Genomic DNA, 27,930 nt, shown 5'->3' with positions numbered 1-27,930 from the left:
TTTGTGGTCTCTTCCTGGCCATGGGCCTTTGCTTTCTGTACAGGTTCACCAATAGGGCCAAAGATGTCACTAACCCAAATGGTGTGCCGGAGGATGGGGAAGATATAGTGTGGAGGGCGTTTGATGTGGTGCCCATGAGGTAGTCAATAGGATTTGACTTTTCCCATAGTTTTCTTTTTTTTCTTTTTTAATTAATTAATTTATTTATTCCCTTTTGTTGCCCTTGTTGTTGTTTTATTGTTGTAGATATTTTTGTTGTCATCGTTGTTGGATAGGACAGAGAGAAATGGAGAGAGGAAGGGAAGACAGAGAGGGGGAGAGAAAGACAGACACCTGCAGACCTGCTTCACCTCCTGTGAAGCGACTCCCCTGCAGGTGGGGAGCCGGGGGCTCGAACCGGGATCCTTAGGTTGGTCCTTGCGCTTTGCGCCACGTGCGCTTAACCCACTGCGCTACCGCCCGACTCCCTATTCCCATGGTTTTCTAAGGTACCTGACGTGGTCCCCCAAAAGTTTCCTCAGTCATATTGCGTGAGGTAGTATTTTTAAAGCATTTTATTATGGAAATAATTACAACAAAACTGTCACATGAACACAATTTCTTATCTGTGGTCTGTTGCAGCAAAGCCAAAGACTCTTGGTAAGGGAAGTCAAGAGGGGGTTCAGAGGACGTTGAGGACCCAGTGCACCAGTCTATGGTAATGAGAGAAGACTTAGGTTGGTGATGGGAGTTGTGTGCAAATACCTGGCACAGAGAGGTAAGAAATAACAAAGTAGTATTTTTAAGGGTCTCATAGCCAACTGAGGTACTATAATTAGTTCTTGGATCACTGTAGGCTACAGGACTTGGAAGCAAGTCTCAGTGCCCTTTGCCCTGTGCACAAGTAGGTGGATACTTCCTTAAGATGTTGGCATCAGGTCCTGGATCCCATAGTATTTCCAAAGGCAGCACTTTAGCCCACTCAACCAGGACCTTATTCATACAAGTTCAGGAATCAACTATTGAGCTTAACTCCCTGGACTGAGAGCTTTCTGTTTTGTTTTATTTTGCTTTGCTTTGCTTCGCTTTGATTTTCTGCTAACTATGGAGGCAAGGATGTTTTATAAAGCCATGTGGGTTAAGTGAACCATGAAAGTGAATGGTCTCATATTTCTTGAGATCATGTGTTGTTGGCCAGCAAAATAGCTCACTTGAACGATGTGCTGTTTTGTCAAATTGTGTGTTGTGTTGCTACACCATGACCAACACGATGTTAACCTCACCCAAATTTTCAGTTTCGCAGGTTAGCCCCATTTGGTAATCTCAGTTCTCATTTGGAATCTTAGGGCTTGTTTCCATCTGACTTTGGTTTTTTGTTTTGTGATTTGTGGCTGTTGCTTGTCTTTTATGCCCCGCATGTGAGAGAAATTATCTGATTCTTTTTTTACATCCTCCTTCTGACTGGCAGTGAGGTATGAGCTGCTCTGTGGGGATATCTACTCCATCTTCTTCAGTCAAGGCAGGTTCAGGTTGCAGGTGCCTCTCTCCGCCTTCCTCCCTCACTTCCTTATCCTTCTTGATTTCTCTTTGCCCTTCAACTCAAACAAGAAATGGGAGACATGGCCAGCAGTAGGTATGGATTTCTGTCATGCTGCCACTGACTCCACACTGATAACACTGGTGGCAAGAAAACATTGAGAGAAGTGGTCCGGGAGGTGGCGCAGTGGTAAAGCTTTGGACTCTCAAACATGAGGTCCCAAGTTTCATCACTGGCAGCACATGTGCCAGAGTGATGTCTAGTTCTTTCTCCCTCCTTCTATCTTTCTCATTAAAATAAAATCTTTAAAAAAGAAAATTGAGACAGAGAGAGAGAGAGAGAGATTTCCTCTGGCTAACTAGTTTGTGTATATTTAGTTTGTAGTTGACTAGAGATGGACCTGCTCTAATGTGCTGTCTGCTGTCTTCTGTAGGCAGAGGAGGAGGAGGAGGAGGAGGAGGTGTGTGTACCCTCCAGCCTGTGTGTGGAGCAGCCGAAGGCAGTTGCTCAGGCCAAGGGTGAGCCCAGAGCTTACGTGGAGCAGCTGACTGGCCAGGAGGCCCCCATCCTCCAAGAGGTACCTGGTCCCTTCTCTGATCCTCACTGGGCATGTGATTTGGGTGGTGGTTTATTCTACACCCCGTTGAGCATGTTCTCATGTCTCTGCATTTTGGTTGATGAAGTCCTTCTGAGTCCTGTTCAGTGCCACTTCCCCTGAGATTAGGAGGCTGCTGCAATGATACCCTCATGCAGGGCTTTGAAATCCCTACTTGCCATTTCCCTCCAGTCTGTCAGATGTTCACTGTCAGCCTCTGTCAGTGCTTTCAACAGCGGGGATTAGAGTGTGTCTGAATGTAGATTTTACTCACATTATTGGCAATGGAAATGGCTCCAAGACCTGCTATGTTGTGATGTTTTTCTCTGACTGAGGAGAATGAGGAAGAGCATCTAAAGAAACTTGTTTGCCTGCAGGTGGAGCAGCTGAAGCCAAAGGAGGAGGAGGAGGAGGAGGAGGGGGAGGAGGAGGAGGAGGAGGAGGAGGAGGAGGAGGAGCAGGATGAGGAGGAAAAACATGAGTGTGTGAGTTTGGAGGAGGTATTGGAGGAGGAAGAAGAGGAGGAAGAGGAGGTGGTGTGTAGGGGGAAAGAAGAGGAGGAGGAAGAGAAAATGGTGTGGATGGTACTGGAGGAGGAGGAAGAAGAGGAGCAGGAGGAGGAGAAAGAAGAGAAAATGGTGTGGATGGTGCTGGAAGGGGAGGAGGAAGAAGAGAAAATGATATGGATGGTATTGGAGGAGCAAGAGGAAGAGGAGGAGGAGGTTGAAGAGGAAGAGGAGGAAAATAAAGATGAAGAGGAGGAACTCATCGATACCATCGAAGAGGAGCAGCCAGTGATGGTGGCAGAGTATGTTGAAATGAAGGACCTTGCACAGGGATCGACAGATATTTTGTAGAAGCTGCAGAAGAGGAATCTTCTGGCCAGGTGAGTGACGAATTGACTGGAAGGAGGGGCCTGTGCTCATGGGGCTGCCCTGCTTGCTGGGGGAAGCTCATGTGGAGTCTGGATGATGGTCTGTGCAGTACCATCTCCACAACTGTTCTTACACTTCTGGTTTGTCAAGTGTACAAATATCTAAATCTGTGACCAGCGTGCTATGCCTGAGAGTCTCTGCTTCTGAGATGGTAAGAATGTTAACAGGGTTTTGTTTTTTTTTCTTTTGAGCTTCTATGAATATTTCTGGGTAACACAGATACTTGCTTAGAGGAGGTGCAGAGGGAACACGCTGAACAAAGGTTTTTCTTCAGCTTCGATAGACACATGTGTCTGAGCTTCCAGCAGTCAAGGCAGCAGTGGCTCACCAGAAGGAAGTAGTAGAGTTCTCCAGTGCAAGCTTAGTTTCTTAAATAAAGCACCAGCTAGATGATCTGCTGGAGGCTGATGCTTTCCTCTCTATTAGGAGGAGGATGAGTACTATCACTCTTCAGACACTGAAGCCACAGAGTCAGCGGAGGGCCAGGTGGATGAAGAGAGCTTACTCTGGCTGCCCTACCTCCTGGAGGAACGAGACCCCCTGGTGGAGATTGTGACCACACTCAAGCTGTCCTCCATTTCTGAGGTGAGGCCAGGGTTTCCTTTGGGGATTGTGATTTAATTTTGCCTTGTTCCTAGACCTTGTTCACAGCGGCTCTTATACAGGTTCACTTCAGCCCATGAGGTAGCTCATATTTTCTTTAAGGTTGTTTTTGAGGGATACTGACTAACTCTCCCACATATCTTTTTCTTAATTATATTTGCACAAAGGCCAAATATCTTTCTTAGAGAGAAATTAGGTCATTAGCATTTTATGTCTGTTTACAGTTAATGTATTGACTGGATAGAGAGAGAAAAATCAAGAGGAAAGAGAGATCTAAAAAAGCAAAGAGAAGGATACCTATAGCATTTGACACCTCTTCTCAAACTTCCTCTCACAGCTGGGGATCAAGGATTTGAACCTGTGTCATGGACCATGGGAATGCATGGGCTCTTACTGGTATGCCACCATCCCAAAGCCTGTTTTGCAACACCCCCAGATTTCTTTTTCCCCAAAATCATTTCCCTCTAATTCTTTCATCTCTTTATTCCCCCTCCCCCACTCTCTTTGATCTAAGAGTCTGTGATTTTTACAGGAAAGGAATTGACAACTCCCAGCAGGAGTTATTATCTTTGGTACAATAGGGGAGAATATCCCCCCAGAAATGAGAGTGTTATTCCCCTTTGGAGACAAGAACTGATTAGTGGTGACCATTGAATGCAGTTCCTTTCCCTCTTCCACAAGAATTGGGTGGGCTTCAGCCAGCTTGAATCCCTGCACACACAGAGGCCCCAGCACACAGAGGAGGCAGCAACCCCAGAGGCAGTGTCAGAACATGGCCACAGGTGTGTGAACAGCTTCCACACCCTGGAGGAGGAAGCACATCCCCTCCACCTCACAATTTATATCTATTCTGTCATTCTGTGTAATATATTGGCCAGTACTGATTTGTGGATATTTAAACCTGTGGGATCTCTCCTTTTAGTACATGCACCTCTCTCCTAGACATTTCAGGAAATATACAAAGGTAACAGGTTTGTCAGTTTAACACTTCTTTGATTTTCATTGGAATATTAGAAAGTGGTGAACCCTATGTGTTCCTGATACTGAAACTAGTCATTGTAATCTAAGTGTTGAAAGTTGACTGTCCCTCCTGGTGTGTAGGTTGTTCTGTAAGAAACAATAATGATGGTTTTCACAGAACCTTGAGACGTTCTCATGAGTGTGCCTTCATTTTTTTGATATCTAAATAAACTGAAGTAAAGATGAGTTTCCAAAAATTTAATGAGAGGATGGGGGAGATTGCATTATGGTTTTGTAAACATACTCTCTTGCCTGAGCCTCCAAAGTCCCAGATTCAGTCCTCCACACCACCATAAGCCACAGCTGAGAAGCACTCTCACCTCTCTCTCTCTTTCTCTCTCTCTCTCCCTGCATCTCTCTCAAAAAATAAAAGAAAATAAATAATCAAAATAATTTATGACCTTGGATGGTGACTCACATTGCTGAATGCACTTATTACATTGTGCAAGAACCTTTGTTCACCCCCCCCCCCCCAAGAAAAGCTTTAAGAGATCAAGCCCCCACCAGGGGCAAAGCTTTAGGAGTGGGGAAGGAGTGCTACAGATGTCTCTCTTTTTCTTTTTTTCCTTTTTTATTTATAAATAGAAAACATTGACAAAACCATAGGATAAGAGGGGTACAGCTTCACACAATTCCCACCACCAGACCACCAATAACATCCCCTCTGTTGATAGCTTTCCTATTCTTTTTTATTTTTTATATTTATTTTATTTATTTATTCCCTTTTGTTGCCCTTGTTGTTTTAGTATTGTACTTATTATTGTTGTTGTCGTTGTTGGATAGGACAGAGAGAAATGGAGAGAGGAGGGGAAGACAGAGAGGGGGAGAGAAAGATAGACACCTGCAGATCTGCTTCACCGCCTGTGAAGCAACTCCCCTGCAGGTGGGGAGCCGGGGATCGAACCGGGATCCTTATGCAGGTCCTTGTGCTTTGCGCCACCTGCACTTAACCTGCTGTGCTGCAGCCCAACTCCCAACTTTCCTATTCTTTAACCCTTTGAAAGTATGGACCCAAGATCATTGTGGGATACAGAAGGTGGAAGGTCTGGCTTCTGTAATTGCTTCCCCGCTGAACATGGGCATTGACAGGTCCATCCATCCTCCCAGTCTACCTCTGTCTTTTCCTAGTTGGGAAGGGCTCTGGGGAAGCAGAGCTCCAAGGCCCATTGGTGGGGTTGTCTGTCCAGAGAAGTTTGGTTGCATCCTGCTAGCATCTGGAAGCTGGTGGCTGAAAAGAGAGTTCATATACAGAGCCAAACAAATGGTTGAACTATCATAGGTCTAAAGGCTGGAATTATGCATAGGAAGTGTTGGGAGGGTCCTCCATTTTGTAGATAGCTAGTAGGCATGTTGTAGTTATATTTCAAAGGGCCTGTAGCTATTTTTTTTGTTTGTTTTGTTTTGTTTTTCCTTTAGCCTGAGTTTGAAATCTGATATTCAGGTGGCTCCTAATTATTGTCTGGGGAGATGATGTCATGGCTGGGAAAAAGATCAGAAAGCTGGATCAGGGAAGAGAGTAGCTTAATATATGTGTAAGGGGTATAAATATGACTATAAACCTTATCAATTTGATGTGATCTTGGGCTCATAATTAGCTTAGGAGTCTGTGTGACCTCTTCTTCCCTCTAGATCTGAGCTCACATTCTGTGGTCATGAGTAGGAACATTCCATGCTGCCCCAGTATCGCCCCATCTTCCTCAGGTGTAGCATAGAGTATGTTGTCCACCTCCCTTCCATGGATGGCACATTCTCTACCATTGTTGATCCAGGTTGAGGGCAAGGTCCTTTGGGGGCCCACAAAGGGGTCTATTTTGTTTTTCCTGTTAGAAATGATGGTAACCATGGAGAGAGGGATTTCTTTGAGTTCTAGACTCATCAAGTCTGTTTGGGAGTCTCAGGACTCCCCGATTAGTGCCCCAGCTGGAGGAACAGCCTGATAGTGACTAAAGAGTCATCATGAAAATATGCCAGTCTGTTACCCTTACTCAGATTTTGTAGTCCTTGCTTTGATAAGGTTAGCTTTGACATGAGTGAGAGAGCTGTAATAGGAAGTAGGTGATGAGGGTATCTAAGTCTATGTGGACACTGTTTCATTAAGAACTTGATACTGACTCACTACAGACTATTGTGTATTTTTGCTTTTAGGTCTATATTTTGCCCTAATTTATGGATACATGTCAATATATGCTCTGGCAGGCCCTGGTCTATATCTAGCTTTGGGGATGTCATTAGGAAGTGAAGCTCTTGGAAAGGACTTAGAGAATACTATGAAAGGAATGTTCTCACCCGAGTGATGAGGATGAAGGGTTGGCAATCCATACCTGACATCTCTGTACCAATTCTGGGGTGAAGCATGCTGAGATGGTACTCATTGCATTGATCAGGTTGGAGTTGGTGGATGCAATATCATTTAGCCTAATTTGAGAGAAGCATGCAGGGAAGTGAGCCTCACCCAGAGGTACCAGGATTGGGAGAAACATAGGCTCTATAGAGGAAGAGGGAGATTCCTGCTGTCTTAGGGTTTAAGAAGACAATAGATAGTTATTGCAATCATCATATTGTTTGGCAAATGGATAAACTTTGAAAAAGCCCTTTGTTTGGATTTGATATATCATACACACCATCACCATATTTTATTACCTTTGACATTATTTGCATATAGCTATGCTACCAGCTTCTTTTGTTCTCCCTGGACTAAGGATTTAAGAGAGTCAACCTATCAAAGACTCAGCCTATGTATTCAAAAGACGTAGTCTGTGCTATAAAAAGTGTGAGACATTCAATCAATTTTCCCCTCTCATATTAATTAGGGATTTAAATGACTACAAATAGATAGGAGTGTACATAAACACAATTACCACCCCCAAAAGTCTGTGTCACATCCCCTCGCTCCCCTCCCCAGCCTCATGAAGTTCAACATCCACCCTCACCCTCCCACTCAGGGTTTTTACTTTAGTGCCCTACTACAAATTTATTATTCAAATTCAGATCCTGTTTTGAGTTTCCCTTTCTGTTCTTCTTTTTCAACTTCTGTATATGAGTGGGATCATACCATACTCTTCCTTATCATTTGGACTTAGCTCACTTAACATAATTTCTTCTACCTTCATACAAGATGGGTCTGAGTAGATGTGTTGACTGTTTTTTATAGCTGCGTAATATTACACTGTGTATGCAGACCACAGCTCTCTCAGCCATTCATCTGTTGTTGGGTACCTGGGTTGCTTCCAGGATGTAGCTCTTATGAATTGTGCTGCTAGGAATATAGGTGTACACATATCTTTTTGGCTAGGTATTATGGTGTCCTTGGGGTATGGCCCCAGCAGAGGGATTACTCAGTCATATGGAAGGTCCATGTCTAGACTTGTGAGAGTTCTCCAGACTGCTCTCCGGAGAGGCTGGACCAATTTACATTCCCACCACTAGTGCAGAAAGGTTCCACTGTCCCCAAACTCTCTCCAGCACTTGTTTTTGCTGTCCGTTTTGATGTATGCCATTCTCACAGGAGTGAGGTTGTATCTCAATGTTGTCTTTATATGCATTTCCTTGACAATCAAAAACCTGGAGCTATTTTTCATATGTTTGTTATCATTTGTATCTCCTCTGTCGTGAATCTTTTGTTCTTATCCTCTGCCCACTTTTTAACAGGGTCATTTGCTTTTTTGGTGCTAAGTTTGCTCAGCTCTTTGTATACTTTGGTGATTAGTCTCTTGTCTGATGTTTGCATGTGATGATCTTCTCCCATGGTGAGGAGTCTCTTTGTTTGTGTGATAGTTTCTTTGGCTGTGCAGAAACATTGCAATTGGATGTATTCTTACTGCTTTGTTTCTGCTTTAGTCTTCCTTGCAGTTGGGTTGGTTTCATCAAAGATATCCTTGAGGTCTAGATAGGAAAGTGATCCACCAATGTTTTCCTCAAAGTGTCTGATAGTTTCTGGTCTAACACCCAGGCCCTTGATCCATTTGGAGTTGATTTTTGTTTCTGGTGAGATAAGGTGGTTCAGTTTCATTCTTCTGCACGTTACAACCCTGTTTTCCCAGCAACATTTATTGAAGTGAGCCTCCTTCATCCATGTAATCCTTTGGGCCCCCTTATCAAAGATTAGATGTCCATAGTTGTGGGGGTTAGTTCTGGGCTTTCAATTCTGTTCCACTAGTCTGTGTGCCTATTTTTGTTCCAGTAACAGGCTGTTCTGATGATGATGGCCTTATAATATAGCTTGAGATATGGCTGTGTGATGCCTCCATTTCTATTTCTTTTCCTAAGATTGTTAAGGCAATTCTAGGTGTTTTCTGGTTCCAGATAAATGACTGTAGGTTTTTTTTAAATAGTATTTTTTTAATATTTATTTTATTTATTTATTCCCTTTTGTTGCCCTTGTTGTTTTATTGCTGTAGTTATTATTGTTGTTGTCGTTGTTGGATGGGACAGAGAGAAATGGAGAGAGGAGGGGAAGACCGAGAGGAGGAGAGAAAGATAGACACCTGCAGACCTGCTTCACCACCTGTGAAGTGACTCCCCTGCAGTTGGGGAGCAGGCCTGGAACCGGGATCCTTATGCTGGTCCTTGTGCTTTGCGCCACCTGATCTTAACTCGCTGCGCTACAGCCCAACTCCCCATGACTGTAGTTTTTATCCTATTCTCTTAAGAGGAAGTATGGTGGAACTTTGCTGGACATTGCATTACATTTGTATATGGCTCTAGGGAGAATATTCATGTTGAATATATTGAGTCTTCCAATCCATGAGCATGGGATGACTTTCTATTTCTTGGTATCAGTGTCTATTTCCTTGAATAGGGACTCATAGTCATAAAGATGAAAGCTCATCTGGGAGCCTGCTAGGACCAGCTCTCCAAGCCCTGGGGTGTGGTTATCTGGTGGAGGGGAGGGATGGCTTCAACAATAATCAGAAAATGTCTTTTCTTTTTCCTCCATTTTCTAACCCAACTAGAGTCACAGGACCCCTCCTTGGTGTCACAGGTAGGACTTCTTGTTCACCATCCGGCTCACGGCCCCATATCCTACCCTATCCGGCCCCTGATGTAAGAGCTCATACCAGCAGCTGCCTCCAAGTCACCATCTTGGCTCCGCCCATTTCTCTCCTTTTCTCACAACCCATTCCCCATTGATTTCTGACTGTCTCTATCAAATAAATAAGAAAATACAATTTTAAACATTTTTAATTTACATGTTTATATCATGATGCTTTCTTTTTCATTGTTAAGTGTTTTGAATAGTGAGAAATGATTGACACCAAGACAGAAATTATAGCTTTCAGTAAAATTCAAATCATTGGAGCCAGGCGGTAGCACATCTGCTTAAGCACACACATTACAGTATGCATGATTCCAGGTTTAAACCGCTGATCCCCACCGGAAAGGGGAAAGCTTCACGAATGGTGGAGTAGTTCTACAGGTGTCTCTGTCCCTTCTTATCTCCCCTTCCCCTCTCAGTTCCTCTCTTCTCTATCAGATAATAAATAAAAACCCTTTAAATAGTTAAAAAAGAAAAGAAAATTCATATCATTTACCTCATCCAAAGCTCTGCGTAGCACCCACCCTCTTCCTGGCACTGCACTGTGAGCTCCAGGTGTCTGTATTGTCCAACACTCTCACAGATATCCTGTGGGATTAGACTGAGATTGTCACCGCAGCTCACAGACCAACAGGAGCTGGCCTAGAGGTCATGCACTGCACCAAGGTGACATGACATAGCAGCCACTACTAAGTGCACAGGCTGGAACTGGATCTCAAAGGTGAAGAAAGCGTATTTTGACACCTAACAGAATTCAGTCATGATAGACTGTAATATGTCCTTTACTTAGCAGGACTGATGTTTTTTTCCTGTTTTGTTTATTTAATTTATTTGTCAAATGGAAAATATCAACAAAACCATAGGATAAGAGGGGTAAAGATTCCACATATTTCCCACTACCAAAGTTTTGTTTCCCATCCCCTCCATTGGAAGCTTTCCTATTCTTTATGTCTCTGGGTGTATGGATCCAGTATCATTGTCGGATGGAGAGGTAGGAGGTCTGGCTTCTATAATAGCTTGTCCACTAACCATGGACATTGGCAGGTCAACCCATACTCCTAGCATGTTTCTATCTTTCACTATTGGGGCAGGGCTCTGGGGAGGAGGGGTGCCAGTGTACATTGGTAAGGTTTTCTTCCTGGAAGAGTCAGGATAACAACATGGTATCATCTTCAATTTGGTGTCTGAAATAGCATTGAGATACAAAGAAGAACATTTTTTTTTAATAATCTGGAAACTAAAGACAGAAATATAGGAGCTAAGATTTGAGATTTCCATCTTGGAAAGAATTAGTAGGTCCATTTTTAGAAATATTCCAAGGGGCCCATGACTTTACTGATGATTGCCGGAGCCTGAGAGCCAACATGCAGGTCAGCCAAAGGTATTACCTTGGAGGTGGCATCAGGGTAGAAAATAGAACTAGAAAGCTGCATCAGGAAAGAGAGTAGCTCCCAAGTTGGTGCTTTTTTTTTTTTTTCTTCTGTCAATAAGATTTTTAAAAAGTCTGATTTTGACACAAAATAATTCTCATTATTTTATGTCGAGACTATTTTTGGACCATTAGACTGAGCAAGATAAATTCACCTCTGAGACCTCTGATAAGTGATGCCCAGGTTTGATCTAGATGATATTACCAATCCTGTACTCTAGACTGGATGAAATTTCCAGCAGGAAGTTCATTTGTTTGAAAACATCTTCAAGGACTGTTCTGTAAATCAGATCTCTTTGGTAGGAGGTGCTAGGTGTTTTTGTATGTAGAAATCAATCCTGTGAAGGTACTTTTTCTTGGAAACATAGATTCAGAAGCAGCCACGAAAGCTTTCATGCTTGTCCTTGAAGGATTCATAGAAGAATGTGCCTTGATTTCATTCTAGTCCGTTGAAATGGGACTGCCCAGAAGATCGCTAACACTGTGATGCTTTGCTCTGATCTTGTAGACTGAAGAGGAACGAGGACCACCAAGACGATGTGGGGAGGTCCATACAGGACTGTCCTTCTCCTTTCTCCTTCAGAACAGACACACTGGCATGCAGTTAGAATTATCCATCACTGCACACAGAATTGCAGAGAGGGTGCGTTTCTTTCTTTGGTGATGTATGGGGGAGAAGAGGTGTTCATTTTGAGGGAGATTTAGGGCCTGTATCTGGTTTCCCATTGACATAACTCTGGGCATTCAGGGTTGAGGGAGTTTGAACAGAGGTTATGCAAACAGGCTCCAATGACCCAGCTTCAAAGCCCTGAATTAGTTAAACAAACAAAAATACTTAATGGTAAATCATTCTTTCCTTGTCTGAAAAAAAAACAAGATTATCAAAAATAATTTTATCCTGTTACAGTAGTTTTGAATACACACACACACACACACACACACACAGGTTTACACAGCTCACCTTCTTGTATATGGTGCTGCATTTGGACTTGGAACTTAGGTATGTTCTTCAGGTGAGGTCTTTGCCACAGCACTGATCTATCTCCTTGGTTGAAAATTTATTATGAGACTTCTTTGAACATATTAAGGCAAACACTGTACCCTGTGATAGTTGCACATAGACATCAATATGAAGAACATAGACATACATTCTTAGAATGAAAAGTTGCCATACATTATTTCTTCCATCCACAATGATTTCATGTCTGCAGCATAGATTTTATGTGTTGTATTAAATGGGCATGAGTGGGAAGTGTTTTGACTTCCATTCTATTTTTGTAGACTGAGAATGCAAGTCTTGTGAACCTTGAAGACACTCCAGATGAGGAAGGACCAACATTTCCTCTGGCACTGCCAGCATACCCTCACGAGGGTGACAAGAGGGATGAAAATCGTCTTGCATAATAAATAGGAAATGTCTACAACCCAAATAAGTAAATTTAATGAGTCAGTGTCTTCATTTAAAGTTTTAGATAAAGAGAGAAATGGAGAAATGAAGGAAGTGGCATCATCACTACTTATAGAATTCCTGGAAATATGAAGCTGACATGTTTTCTGAATTTGACTGTTTAAAGAAAATTGCTCCACTCAGCAATATCCCTATAAGTATAGATATGATTATTTGATTGCCAATAACAATTTCTAATAATATATATCATACATTAATTCTTATAAGAAAAATATAAAAACTATTCTCATAAGTATAATTATAGTGGCAGTATTGACGTGTCCATCTTTGAGAGATTAAACTTTGAATTAAGTGGTGAAAATGAACTGAAGGAAGGCTGGCAGTAGAACAGTGGCTTAAGCAGAAATGGCACAAAGTGTGAGGAACAGTGTAAGGAACCCAGTTCGAGCCCATGGCTCCTCACCTGCAGTGCGGTCATTTCACAGGCAGTGAAGTAGATTTGCCGGTGTCTGTCCATCTCTCCCTCACTCTGTCTTCCCCTCCACTCTATTTCTCTTTGTCCTATCCAACAAAAAGAACAACATTAATAATAACAATAAGGGTAGCCAAAATGGGAAAAATAGCCTCCAGTAGTAGTGGGTTCGCAGTGCAGGCACCAAGCACCACCAGTAACCTGGAGGCAAAAAAAAAATAATAAGACTAAAAAATATACATTGATATTGCACCAAAGTAAAATACTCTGGAGTGGGTGGCAGGGAAAATACAGGTGCTAGCAAAGGATGACAGGGGACCCACTAGGAGTTGTACCGTTATGTGTAAAACTGAGAAGTGTTATGCATGTACAAACTATTATGTCTTTTGTCAACTGTAAAACATTAATCTTCCAAAAAAGAAATTAAAAAAATTAAAAATGTATGGAACACAAATGAAAAAGAGAAATATAATAATCTTGGCAAAAATAATATTACTTAGGAGGCAAGATTTGTAAAAATGACAACCGGTTCTATAATGAAATACTTAAATTTAAAACTATAGTGAAATATTCCCACGAGGGAATGGGGCCAGAGCTAAAGTAAACAAAATAATGGAAAAACAAATGATTGTATATCAGGTTTCCAATGACATCAAATACAATGTTTAGAATATTTCTTCTTTTTAATTTTTTTAATTTTATTTTTAATTTTATTTATTTATTTATTTATTTTTATTTTATTTATTTAGTCCCTTTGTTGCCCTTGTTGTTTTATTGTTGTAGTTATTATTGTTGTTGTCGTTGTTGGATAGTACAGAGAGAAATGGAGAGAGGAGGAAAACACAGAGAGGAGGAGAGAAAGATAGACACCTGCAGACCTGCTTCACCTCATTTGAAGCGACTCCCCAGAAGTTGGGGAGCCAGTCTTCGAACTGGGATCCTTATGCAATTCCATGTGCTTTGCGCCACCTGCGCTTAATCCGCTGCGCTACAGACCGACTCCCTCTTTTTAATTTTTTAAATCTTTATTCATTAATTTATTGAATAACCAGAAGTTGAGAGTGACGGTGGTTATAGAGAGGGAGAGAGACAGAGAGATGCCTGCAGCACTGCTTCCCCATTCTTGAAGCTTTCCCCCTGCAGGTAGGGACAGGGGACTCTAACCTGGCTCCTTGCGACATGTAACATGTGAGCTCATCCAGATGTGCCACCGTTGAATCTTATGACTAGAATACTTCAGTCAATAGGAAATTGCAAATACACTGTACTGCCTGCCCATCTAACCAAAGAATGCAGCACCCCATGTGGGTGAAACCGAAAAATCACAGGTATACGATACCTGTGAGTATTTGCAGCCATTATTGCAGCCCTATTAATTTGCTACACAATAGACATTCATCATAAATATTTGTAAAATTCACATTGCAGCTGTCATTTTCTGTCCAAAAACTGCAAAGTGCCATCTTCATGTCCCTGTTTCTCAGACTATAAATGACAGGATTCAGGCTGGGAAGTAACACAGAATACATCACAGACATAAAGAGATTCAGTGATGATGGAGAATTGGCAGCTGAACTTAAATATGCCAAAAATGTGGAAAAGAGGAGTTAAATCATCACAGTGAGATGGGGAAATCAGGGGGAGAAGGATTTCAACCTGCCTTGGTCAGAAGGGAATCTCTGAACTACAGAGAAAAGATGAACATAGGAAATGACCATGAAAATGAAGCAAACAAAAACAAACAGCTAGCTACAATAAATGCATATTCTAGAATTTCATCTCCACAACAAGTGTGAGCAGGGAGAGACAGTACAGAAGAACTGAGGCACTACATTGGGGCCACAGAAACAGGAAGAGAATGTCCCTGCCACATGGAGGGATCCATAGACACAGCCTCTGAGCCACGCCACCGTTACCATCTGTACACAGGCCCTTTGTTCATGTTGGTCTCATAGTGCACAGGGTGGGAGATGGCACCATAACAGTCATAGGACATCACTAGCAGGAGAGCATACTCTGTGCCTGCCCAAAAGAGGACCAGGAAAACCTGAGAGGCACAGCCCACAAAGGAGCTGGAGTGGCTGTTGGTCAGGGTGTTCATGATGCACTTGGAGACAGTGGTGGAAATGTAGCGGATGCCAATCAAAGACAAGATCTTCAGGAAGAAGTACATGGGGGAATGGGGCTGCTGGTCAAGGGAGGTGAGAGTGACAATGAGCAGGTCCCCAGCAGAGCTGCCAGGTAAACCTGAAAGAACACAGAGGCACAGGGTCTCTGTACACCTGGTCATTAGAGATTCCCATGAGCAGAAATTCAGTCACAAAAGTCACATTGCTTCATTTCTCAGGCAAGAGTTTTTTTCTGTGGAAGAAAAGATATCAGACGCTCAATCAGTTGTGTTCATTTCATTTGCTCTGCTTTATCTCAAGTCTTAACATGACGTGATCTAGAGTGATAGGTGGCTCATCAGAGCAAAAACGCAGTACACAGTTTCTTCTGTTGTGATATTTATGGAGAGAAAATTTAAATATGAATGGTGTTAAGGGCAATATCATGAGAAAGAAAAATGTAGCAAAATGGTGCCTATTGTCTATCCACAAACAGGAAGGATGTTGTCTCCATTCTGATCAGAGTGGTTATAGTTACAAAGCCTTGGGAAGCAATATGACTAGAATGTATCTAACATCTTCCCAGAGCAATTGAAATTAAATGCAAAATATGTGTTTCCTTTAATTACATCCAGGTACTCTTGAAGAATAATCATGAATTTCACTCTTGACAAAACACTAATGTACACACACATGCAAAAATATGGTGGTCTGGGAACACAAAATTAATGAAGTTCTTCAGCAGATCCTGTACATTTCTTAGTCTATCAAAGACATAAAACATGGAAGGGAAATAAATTACCTCACCAAATAATTAAATGGGCAGATAGAAATATGCAAATTATTCTTCTCTCAATCCAGAAGTAGCAGCTGAGATATCTACTATGAAAATGGTCGCATTCCATTTTTGGCTCTCCATTCTCCTGTTAGATTGTCAAGGAGGAAATCAGAAGAGGTGGTGGACACCTAGAGATGGGTCATGATTTTCTGTTTCATCCCTTAGTCCTATGTCCAAATTAGAGTGGCACAATGGTCTGTGTGAGGTACAAACTCTTCACAAGGACACTTACACTTAGCAGTGGCTGTGGATTCCTTATCCCAGCAGCTGAAGTACCAGCACAATTCCTGTGGGGTCCTGTGGGCTGCCACTTTCCCTGAGATGTTACAGCACTGGGTCAAGGTCATTCCTCCTTTGCTCACACAGATCTCCATTATGTAATTAGGATGTGAACTAAGGAGGAGAATGCTCATCATTATCTCCAAAAAGAAATTCATCCCTCAGGAAGTAGAGGGAAATCTTAATCATTTTTCAGTAGCATATCTGATTCAAATATATGAAGTCAGTAGATACTTTGACCCAGTAGAGCACACGGCTTACCATCTAGGATGCCCTGAATGTGATCACTAGCATCACAGAGGACAACACTGAAGCAGCTTCATAATGTTCGACTGTGCTGTGTGCTTCTCTGTCTCTTCTCTCCACTTCCTCTTGCTTCTGAAAAAATAATGAATGGGGGACAGGTGGTGGCGCAGTTGGTTAAGTGTGCAAGGACCCATGTTAAAGCCTCTGGTCCCCCACCTGCAGGGGTAAGCTTCATCAATGGTGAATACCTCTTCCTCTCTCTACTTTCTTCTCCTATCTGAATTTCTCATTAACTATACCCAATAATAAACAGAAATATAGGGTTTTTTTTTTTTACTTTTTTAAAAATATTGAATGCAGTTTATTGTGGGTGATGGCTCATTATGTGAGAGTGCTTGGAATGGTACCATGATTAGAAGAAAGTATGCAATTGGAACACTTAAAGAAAAATATTTGTACCCTTTTTTCAGATAGAGATAGAGAGGCAGAGAGAGAGAAAGACAGAGTGTCAGAGAAAGAGACAGAAAGACCACAGGACCAAAGCTTCCTTCAGTGTGCTGGAGGCATGCTCAAATTTGGCACCATTGTGTGGCAGAGCAATACAATGCCTTAAGTGAGCTACCTCTCAGAAACTTATTTTTTCCATTTTGGAGTTTTGATTTCTCAAGTAGGCTTTCTCAGTCTCACTTATTTCACTAATGATTATGTGTCCCCCACTCTGCTAATCTATGTTGTCAGAAGTCCAGCTTCCTTGAGATTGACTAGTGTAGCTATCTATTTATGCAGCACAACTTTTATTCATGTCTGTATTATGGATGCTTCATCTGTTCCTAAATTGGGTAGTGCTTATAATATACATGGTATATCATCTTTTTTGTAAAAGAGCCAAACTTTATTGGATGATTCAAGAATTATCTCATTTATTACATATATGATGGGGAATTTCACATGGTGCAGAGAAAAGAGCAGAGAGACAAGTCAAAGCAGCACTGTAGTATGTAGTGCTGGTTATCAGAACTCAAACTCAGGTAAGAAAGTCCAGTGTTCTACCTGTTGAACTATTTTTCAAGTGACATGTTTTTCTTCTAATGATGGCTTTTTCTCTGGAGATGCATACCCCAAAGTGCCACATCCTTGATCAGTGTCTTCAACTTTTAGTGAGCAGTTCTTTTATTTCCCTAGTAAAACTTATTCCTATGTATATTGTACTTTTTAACTCTCTTCTGTGTGGCTCTGAGCCCTCAATTCTTTTCTGTTAATTGTTTGTATATAAGCATAGCTGAATATTTTTCCTCCTGTGACTTTATAGGATTTACATATTGGCTCTAACCATATTTGATGATGTCCTTTAGATTTCCCCCCTTTTTGAATTTATAGAAAGGAAATACTGACAAAACCATAGGATAAGAGGGGTAGAAGTCCACACAATTCCCACCACAACAACTTCATATCTAGTCCCCTACCTTGATAGCTTTCCTATTTTTTTAAATATATTTTTTACTTATTCCCTTTTGTTTCCCTTGTTTTTTTAATAGTTATTGAAGCTGTTGTTGTTGGGTAGGACAGAGAGTAATGGAGAGAGGACTGGAGGACAGAGAAGGGAAAGAAAGATAGAAACTGAGGTTCCCAGAAGATGGAAGACTGAGAAGCTTCTTTTGGCTAGAGCTCTGACCACATCTTCTGGAAACGAGTAGGATTTTCTGCCTTTAGTAGGCCAGTCAATAAGGGGTCCTAGCAGTGACACCTAGGAGTGACTATAACTTAATTAGGGTTAAAAGACAGAGTAGAAAAAAAAGGGAAAACATTTTTTTTCTTTTAAATTAGTAATCCCAAAGCACACCTCCTTCTCCTACCCCTGCAAACCCCTATAACCCATCTCTAGGGACCACCTCCTAGCAGGCTCCCTGGCTGAGCTTCTTTCTTTACCAAGATTCCTGTCCCACCAGGGAGTATCATTCATTCTAAGTCTATTCCTGTCTGAAACCTCTGGCCTTTTTTCTTTCTAAGTAGCCAACCACCCCACCCCAACTCGCATAGCTAATTAAATAATTAAAAATAAATAAAGAAAAAAACTCTTTCCTCTCACCACTCTTTTACTAATGTTTTTTTCTTATCTTTTTCTTTTTCTCTCTCTCTCTTTCCTTTTCTTTTCTTTTTCTCATTCTTGTCTTCCTTTCTTCCTTAATCCTACAGCTTCCAAAGCCACAGGCCCCATCCCCCACACCACCAAACAGTGTGCTCTTTTGAATTCACGGATACACATTTGGCAATTATTTTGGGGAAGAATTCTGACTCAGAGTGGACTCTCACTGCGAGTATCTCTGCTCAACTTATCTTCCTCCTTTAGCTACCCTTAGAATATACAGTGGATACCAAATTTGCATAACTGTCTATTTCAGCTCTAATTGTCTAGTCCTGAGGATTTAAAAAAATTTTTTTTTTCTTAACAAGCAGCTGCCTCTGATCACAAGGTTTGAGGTAATCTGGGACAAGGTTTTTTTTTGTTTACCCTGCTCAATTTTATATTTTACTATTAATATTATACAAAAGCATATATCTTCCACCCACTTAGGTTGATCATAATTAACCCTTAGGGTATTTTTCATTGCTAGGGTAGAGGGCATCTTATCTATTGTGGGAGGAACTTGTGTCCTTACTCCTACCTCCTCTACAGACTCTCCCCTTCCTACTCATCCTAGCTAATTAAGAAAATTAAATTAAATTAAATTAAAATAATGTAATCAAAAAATCTTTCCTTTCACTGCTTTTTAATTACAACATTAGAGGAAATTAATGGCAGTATCAGAGAAACAACAGTTGAGACACCCAAGGAAAATACTGATTATCTTGAGGCAATTAGAGAACTGAATGGTGAAATAGCTGTAATGAGGGAAGAAGGTGAGGGAAGGGAAAGCAGACTAACAGAGGCAGAAAACAGATTAGTCTGACAGAGCTTGAGTTAGAGAAAATGACAAAAGAGGTGAAAGAACTCAAAAAGAGATTGAGAGACACTGAAAACAACAACAGAGACATATGGGATGATCGCAAAAGAAGTAACATTCGTATTATTGGCCAGCCAGAGGAAGAAAGAGAGCAAGGGGAAGCAAACATTCTAGAAGATATAATAGAAGAAAACTTCCCAGACCTGAATAACAGAAAGGACATCAAGATTCAAGAGGCCCAGAGAGTTCCAAACAGAATCCACTCAGACCTGAAGACTCCAAGACACATCAAGGTTACAATTAGAAGGAGTAAGGATAAAGAAAGGATCCTAAGGGCTGCTATAGATAAACAAACAGTCACGTGCAGGGGAAAACCGATAAGATTATCTGCAGACATCACCACTCAAACTCCCAAAGCCAGAAGAGAATGGCAAGATATCTATCAAGCCCTGAATGAAAAAGGGCTTCAACCAAGGATAAGATATCCTGCTAGACTTTCATTCAAACTAGATGGAGGGATCAAAACCTTCTTAGACAAACAACAGTTAAAGGAGGCAACCATCACCAAACCAGCCATAAAAGGGGTTCAAAAAGACCTCTTATAAATAAGAACATCACTATAATACTTGCAATATATCAGTAAAAACGAATAAATGTTTTCAACAATGGCACTACAATACATTAAATCCATAATATCAATACATGTCAATGGCTTAAACTCACACATCAAAAGGCACAGAGTGGGGGGATGGATCAGAAAACATAACCCAACCATATGCTGCTTGCAAGAATCCCATCTGACACAACAAGATAAACACAGACTTAAAGTGAAAGGATGGAAAACTATCTTACAGGCTAACAGACCACAGAAAAGGGATGGAACAACCATTCTCATCTCAGACACAATAAATTTTAAATCTATTAAAGTAATAAAAGATAGGCAAGGGCATCACATAATGATTAGAGGATCAGTCAGCCAAGAAAACTTAACAATTATTATCATATATGCACCCAATGATGGACCATCTAAATACATCAAGCACTTACTGAAAGAATTTCAAAAATACATCAATAGTAATACAATAATAGTGGGAGACTTCAATAGCCCACTCTCACACTTAGACATATCAACAAAGAAGAGAATTAAAAAGATACAAGAGAATTAAATGGAGAGATAGACAGACTAGACCTCTTGGACATTTCCAGAGTCCTTCACCCCAAAAAACAGGAATGCACTTTCTTTTCAAGTACACATAACACATACTCGAGGATAGACCAAATGTTAGGCCTCAAAGACAACATCAGTAAATTCAAGAGCATTGAAATCATCCCAAGCATCTCCTCATTCCACAGTGGAGTAAAACTAACATTTAACAACAAACAGAAAATTATGGAAAGTCACAGAATTTGGAAACTAAACAACATACTCCTTAAGAACCACTGGGTCAGACAGTCATTCAAGCAAGAAATTCAAATGTTCCTGGAAACAGATGAAAATGAAGAAACAACCTATCAAAATATTTGGGACACAGCTAAAGCAGTACTGAGATGGAAACTTATAGGCATACAGTCACATATTAAACAACAAGAAAAAGCTCAAATGAACGACCTAACTGCACACCTCATGGACTTAGAGGAAGAGGAACAAAGGAACCCTAAAGCAACCAGAAGGACATAAATCACTAAAATTAGAGTAGAAATAAACAACATCGAAAATAAGAGTACCATACAAAAGATCAGTGAAGCCAAATGTTGGTTCTTTGAAAGATTAAACAAAATTGACAAACCCCTAGCCAGACTCACCAAACAAAAAAGAGAGAAGACTCAAATTCATAGAATTGTAAACGATGGAGGAGATATCACAAGTGACACCACAGAAATCCAGAGAATCATGCGAAACTTCGATGAAGAACTACACACCACTATCCTAGAGAATCCGGAAGAAATGGAACAATTCCTAGAATCATATGCCCTTCCAAAACTGAACCAAGAAGAACTAAAAATTCTAAATGCACCAATCACAGACAAAGAAATTGAAACCGTTATTAAGAATCTCCCCAACAACAAAAGTCCTGGACCAGATGTCTTCAAAAACGAATTCTACAAAACTTTCAGGAAACAGTTAGCTTTTCCACAAGACTGAAGAAACAGGAATACTTCCTTACACTTTCTATGAAGCCAACATCACCCTGAGACCAAAAGCTGATAGGGACACACAAAAAAGGAAAACTACAGACCTATATAGCTGATGAACATACATGCCAAAATATTAAACAAGATCTTGGCCAACCGGATACAGCAACATATCAAACAGATTGTCATTCATGACCAAGTGGGATTCATCCCAGGAATGCAAGGCTCCTTTAACATCCATAAGTCAATCAATGTCATTCACCACATCAATAAAAGCAAAGCCAAAATCCACATGATTATCTCAAGAGATGTAGAGAAAGCCTTTTACAAAATCCAACACCATTTATGCTCAAAACTCTGCAAAACATGGGATAGATGGGAAATTACTCAAGATAGTGGAGTCTATATATAGCAGACCTACAGCCAACATCATACTCAATGGACAGAAGCTGAAAGCATTCCCCATCAGATCGGGGACTAGACAGGCCTGTCCTCTGTCACCATTACTCTTCAACATAGTACTGGAAATTCTTACCATAGCAATCAGGCAAGAGAAGGAAATCAAAGGAATACAGAATGGAAGGGAAGACGTCAAGCTCTCACTATTTGCAGATGATATAATAGTATACATAGAAAAACCTACAGAATCCAGCAGAAAACTACTGGAAGGTATTAGGCAGTATAGCAAGGTCTCAGGCTACAAAATCAATGTACAAAAATCAGTGGCATTTCTTTATGCAAACACTAAATCTGAAGAAGAAGACATCCAGAAATCACTCCCATTTACTATTTCAGCAAAATCAATCAAATACCTAGGAATCAAGTTGACCAAAGAAGTGAAAGACTTGTATACTGAAAACTATGAGTCGCTACTCAAGGAAATAAAAACTGTTCCCAAGAAATGGACAGATATTCCATGCTTATAGATTGGAAGAATAAATATCATCAAATGAATATTCTCCCCAGAGCCATATATAAATGTAATGCAGTACCCATCAAAGTTCCACCAAGCTTCTTTAAGAGAATAGAACAAACACTACAATCAATTATCTGGAACCTGAAAACACCTAGAATTGCCAAAACCATCTTGAGGAAAAGAAACAGAAATGGAGGCTTCACACTCCCAGACCTTAAACTATACTATAAAGCCATCATCTGCAAAACAGCACGGTATTGGAACAAGAATAGTCACACAGAGCAGTGGAACAGAATTGAAAACCCAGAAATAAATCCCCACACCTATGGACATCTAATCTTTGATAAGGGGGCCCAAAAGATTAAATGGAAGAAGGAGGATCTCTTCAATAAATGATGCTGGGAAAACTGGGTTGAAACATGCAGAAGAATGAAATTGAACCAGTTTATCTCACCAGAAACAAAAATCAACTCCAAATGGATCAAAGACGTGGATGTCAGACCAGAAACAATCAATCAAATACTTAGAGGAAAACATTGGTAAAACACGTTCCTTTGATTCATCAAAGACATCTTTGATGAATCAAACCCAATTGCAAGGAAGACTAAAGCAGAAACAAACCAATGGGACTATATCAAATTGAAAAGCGTTTGCAAATCCAAAGAAACTATTAAACAAACAGAGATACCCCCTCACAGAATGGGAGAAGATCTTCACATCCCAGACATCAGACAAGAAACTAATCACCAAAATATATAAAGAGCTCAGCAAACTTAGCACCAAAAAAAAGCAAATGACCCCATCCAAAAATGGGCAGAGGATATGAACAAAACATTCATTACAGAGGAGATCCAGAAGGCTAACAAATATATGAAAAACTGCCCTAGGTCACTGATAGTCAGAGAAATGCAAATTAAGACAACACTAGGATACCACCTTAATCCTGTAAGAATGGCATACATCAAAAAGGACAGCAGAAACAAATGCTGGAGAGGTTGTGGGGACAGAGAGTCCACATATCAAATAAACAGCCTATATATTAAAAAGATTCAGTTTGTGTTTTGAAAAACTTTGAGACATACAATTGATTTCCCCTCACATATTAAATAACTAGTGATTTATATGTCTATATTTTGCAAGGAGTGTATATATATTTTTAATATATAGGCTGTGAAATTGATATGGAGACTCTCTCAAAGCCTAGCCCAAGTAGATCAGAAGCAACCAATAGCAGAGCTATATACAAGATACTGGGTACTGTACAGCAAACCCTAACAAAAGGACTTTTAAAAGTTAACCCAATTGCCAATTAATGTGAAGATAACATTAACTATCGATTGTCTTTTTGAACCCTTAGACAGCAGGACCTCACATCTCCTCTATAGAGCCTGTACTTCCCCTAGTCCAGGAAGCCTTGGATAGGGCCCACTTTCCAATATGTCTCTCCCAATCCATATCAAATAATATTGCATCACAACCTAGTCAACACAACGATTGCCACCTCAACATGCTTCACTTCAGACTGAGTCCAGAGACTTCACCTGTGGAATGACAACCCTTTAGCTACATTAATAGGGTGAGACCTTTCCTTTCATAGTATACTCTAATTCCATCTCAGGTGGTTCACTTTCTAACAAAGTCCCAAAACCTAGATATACACCATTTTCTGTGTGAGAGAGCATATGTTCATACCTATCCATAAACTACTGCAAAATATATACCTGAAAGCAGAAGTACACTAGAGTTTGCGGTGAGTATCCCCCTAACACTTTCTCTCCTCTATCCCAAGTTTTGGGTCCATGATTGCTCAACAATTTGTTGGACTTGTATGTTAACTCTCATTTCAGTCTCCAGGTTCCAGATGTCATCAGGATGCTGGCCAGTCTTCCCTGGACTGAAGACCCCAGCAATGGGTCCTGGAGCTCCGCTTTCCCAGAGACCCACCCTATTAGGGAAAGAGAGAGGCAGACTGGGAGTATGGACTAACCAGTCAACGCCCATGTTCAACGGGGAAGCAATTACAGAAGCCAGACCTTCCACCTTCTACAACCCACAATGTCCCTGTGTCCATGCTCCCAGAGGGATAGAGAGTAGGAAAGCTATCAGGGGAGGGGGTAGGATATGGAGATTGGGTAGTGGGAATTGTGTGGAGTTGTACCCCTCCTACCCTATGGTTTTGTTAATTAATCCTTTCCTAAAGAAAAAAGAAAAAAAATAGAGATAGAAACCCACAGATCTGCTTCACTGTAAAGCAACACCTCTGCATGTGGGGAGCCTGAGGATCCTACCCAAATCCTTATTGCTGGTTCTTGTGCTTCAAACCACAAACCCACTGTGTTACCACCCAACTCCCAACTTTCCTATTCTTTAACCCTCTGGGACTATGGACCCTGAGTCATTCTGGGGAGCAGAAGGTGGAAGGTCTGGCTTCTGTAATTGCTTCCCCGCTGAACATGGGCGTTGACAGTTGGATCCATACTCCCAGCCTGTCTCTCTCATTCCTTAGTGGGGAAGGGCTCTGGGGAAGCAGAGCTCCAGGACACATTGGTGGGATTGTCTGTCCAGGGTATTCTGGTTGGCACCATGGTAGCATCTGGAACCTGGTGGCTGAAAAGAGAGTTAACATATAAAGCTAAACAAACTGTTGACTAATCATGAACCTAAAGGCCAGAATAGGGGAGATGAAGGGTTGGGCGGAGGGTCTCCATTTGGTAGACAGCTAGTAGGCATATTTTGGTTCTATTCCAAAGGACCTGTGGCTAGAGTAGTCAAAGTAAAGTCCCTGAGTTGAGAGTGAGGGTGGATGTTCGATTTCACTGGGCAGGGAGTGGGAGAAAGAAGATGGCAATGGGACATGGTGTTTTGGTGGTGGAAATGGTGGTTATGTACACTTCTATTAATTGGTAGTCCTTAGGGGGTTTTATACCTATAATATACGGTCATTTGAAAACAGAACAAGTTGCTTTCTCTTTCTGCTTTGTAAATGTCACATTCTTTTATTTTTGATGAAACCTTTAGGTGTTACTTCCTATACTATGGTAAAACTAGTTGCCCTGATGTCTGGTGATTCCAGTGGACAAATAGGAATCCCTGCTTCACAAGTCCTATGCCTTAACACAGTATGAGTTGTTTTAGCCTGTCGTTAACATTTGGGGGCAAACAATTTTCATGCATTTGAACCACTATAAATTGTTGATTTTTATCATGTTCGTCAAGAGTACTGAATTTCATTCATCGATTGCCTTCTTTATTTCACTGCATCCATCATATAATTGTTGTCCTTATTTTGTCAAATGTATATTCACATAAGTGTTCTGTGTGTTGAACTATTCTTGAATTATTGGAATAAACCCCTCTTGAACATGGGCTATGATTCAGTTCAATACTGGTTTTTCTTAATTCCATAAAATATAAGTTAGAACAACTAAGATAGTTTAAAAAAGGACAACTCTTTTAGATCAAGTCATGGAATTATTAATTTCTTAGTTAAAGCAGTGGTGATGTCTGACTGAATAAAAGTCCTCTCATTCTTTTTTTAAATTTTTTAATATTTATTTTATTTAACTACTCCCTTTTGTTGCCCTTGTTGTATTACTGTTGTAGTTATTATTGTTGTTGACGTTGTTGGATAGGACAGAGAGAAATGGAGAGAGGAGGGGAAGACAGAGAGGAGGAGAGAAAGATAGACACCTGCAGACCTGCTTCACCGCCTGTGAAGTGACTCCCCTGCAGGTGGGGAGCCGGGGTTCCAACCGGGATCCTTATGCAGGTCCTTGTGCTTTGCGACACCTGCGCTTAACCCGCTGCACTACAGCCCGACTCCCAATCCTCTCATTCTTAAGAGATATATCTTGAAACAACTTGACATATCCTACTGACTTTCATGTTGCTCATTAAAAAGCAAAATATCTAGGGCCAGGTGAGGGTGTACCTGGTTGAGCACACATGTTGCAATGCTCAAGGATGCAGGTTTGAGCCCCCAGTCCCCACCTGCAGGGGAAAGCCACCTGCAGGGGGAAAGCTTTGCAAGTCCTAAAGCAGGGTTGGTGTGTATTTCTATCTCTTTCTCTCTCTCTCTCTCTCTCTCTCTCATCTCAATTTCGGACTGCATCTATCCAATTAATCCATAAAGATAATATTTTGTAAATCCATGCATTTGTAGTTAGATAAAGCAAATATAGTATATATTAACAAATGTTGAATTTAGATTTTGAGCTTATGTATGTTTTTTGTTCATTTAAACAGTTGATCATTTGACAATGTAAAATACATATTTGGAAATAAAGGAAAAAATGGCATGTGTGCTTTGTCTGTGTAGTTTTGTGTATAATTATGCAATTTAAGCTCTAGACATTCAATAAAATATTTGTTTCAGATAAAAGTATTTGTTTCAGAAATATTTGATTCCCATTTACCAGTATTTAAAAACTGTGTCATCTGTGTTTATAGAGATAATTTCCTATGTACCTTTCATTATTTTTCTCTATTTCATTTGGTTATTTTTTTTATTGATGTAATGACTGACAAGACCATGGGATAGATAAGAGGGGTACAATTCCACACAATCCCCACCATCAGATTTCCATATCCTATCCCCTCCTTTGGAAGCTTTCCTATTTTTTATCCTTCTGAGAGTGTGGACCCAGGGTCATTATGGAGTGCACAAAGGTGAAAGGCTTGGCTTCTATAACTGCTACACTGCTGGATATGGACATTGTATTTGGTGATTGTGATGGTTTTGGTGAAGGTAAAGATAGTATTCTAAATAAATTTGGTTGACTTTTTCATTTCTTCATGTGGAAAGTTTTATAAAAATTGTGTTACTACTATTAATTATCCTGGTAAAATTCACTAGTTAAGCCACCTGGTCCTGAATTTTCCTTTATTCAGTGCTTACTGATTACAGCTTCAAGCTCCTGGTTTAACCTCTGCCTCAGCTCTCATCTATGCAACCACTGAGCTTGTCTTCCACCCTGCAGATTAGCCATTGTCATGACTATGAGTGCCATCATTATGTGGGACCTTGTGTGTCTCTCCAACTCATCACGATGCCTGGGAGATTTCCTCTTGGATTGGCTAAACCAAGACTTCATGGCTTTTATTGATGAATCGTTTTTCTGTCAATGAATTTTCCAAGATTTGAAGAAATCATTATCAAGAGTTGATGCAACCACTGTTTATAGGTTTATTTCACTGTTTAGATGAGTGTTGTTTTATAATTACATAGAAATATTGTGTTGGTTATTTTTATTTTTATCAAACCATTGCTCAGCACAAATGCATGGGGATGTAGGAGACTGAACCAGTGACTTCTAAATCTCAGTCATGAAGGTAACTTTTGTGAAGGAACAATGTGCTGCCTCTACAGTTCAGAAATATTTTTTTAATGTGCACAAAGAATCAGAATAGAACCAACTGGATGATTGCAGTGTTTGTGAATGATATCGAAGTGTAT

The 27,930-nt window shown here is 40.7% G+C and overlaps 1 long non-coding RNA gene across 1 annotated transcript; it reads left to right on the top strand.

The window, feature by feature from the left end:
* The first annotated feature begins 2,948 nt into the window (after positions 1-2,948).
* On the top strand, positions 2,949-12,534 carry LOC132540152 (uncharacterized). Its single transcript, XR_009551391.1, has 3 exons — positions 2,949-2,997; positions 11,642-11,776; positions 12,415-12,534. It is a non-coding gene; the product is annotated as an uncharacterized LOC132540152 (long non-coding RNA).
* The last annotated feature ends 15,396 nt before the right edge of the window (positions 12,535-27,930 follow it).

Source organism: Erinaceus europaeus, chromosome 9 (assembly GCF_950295315.1).
Source record: "Erinaceus europaeus chromosome 9, mEriEur2.1, whole genome shotgun sequence".
In the NCBI taxonomy this organism is placed as follows: Eukaryota; Metazoa; Chordata; class Mammalia; order Eulipotyphla; family Erinaceidae; genus Erinaceus; species Erinaceus europaeus.
The sequence above is the reverse complement of the archived record's forward strand: the minus strand, read 5'-3'. Positions and strand labels throughout refer to the sequence as shown.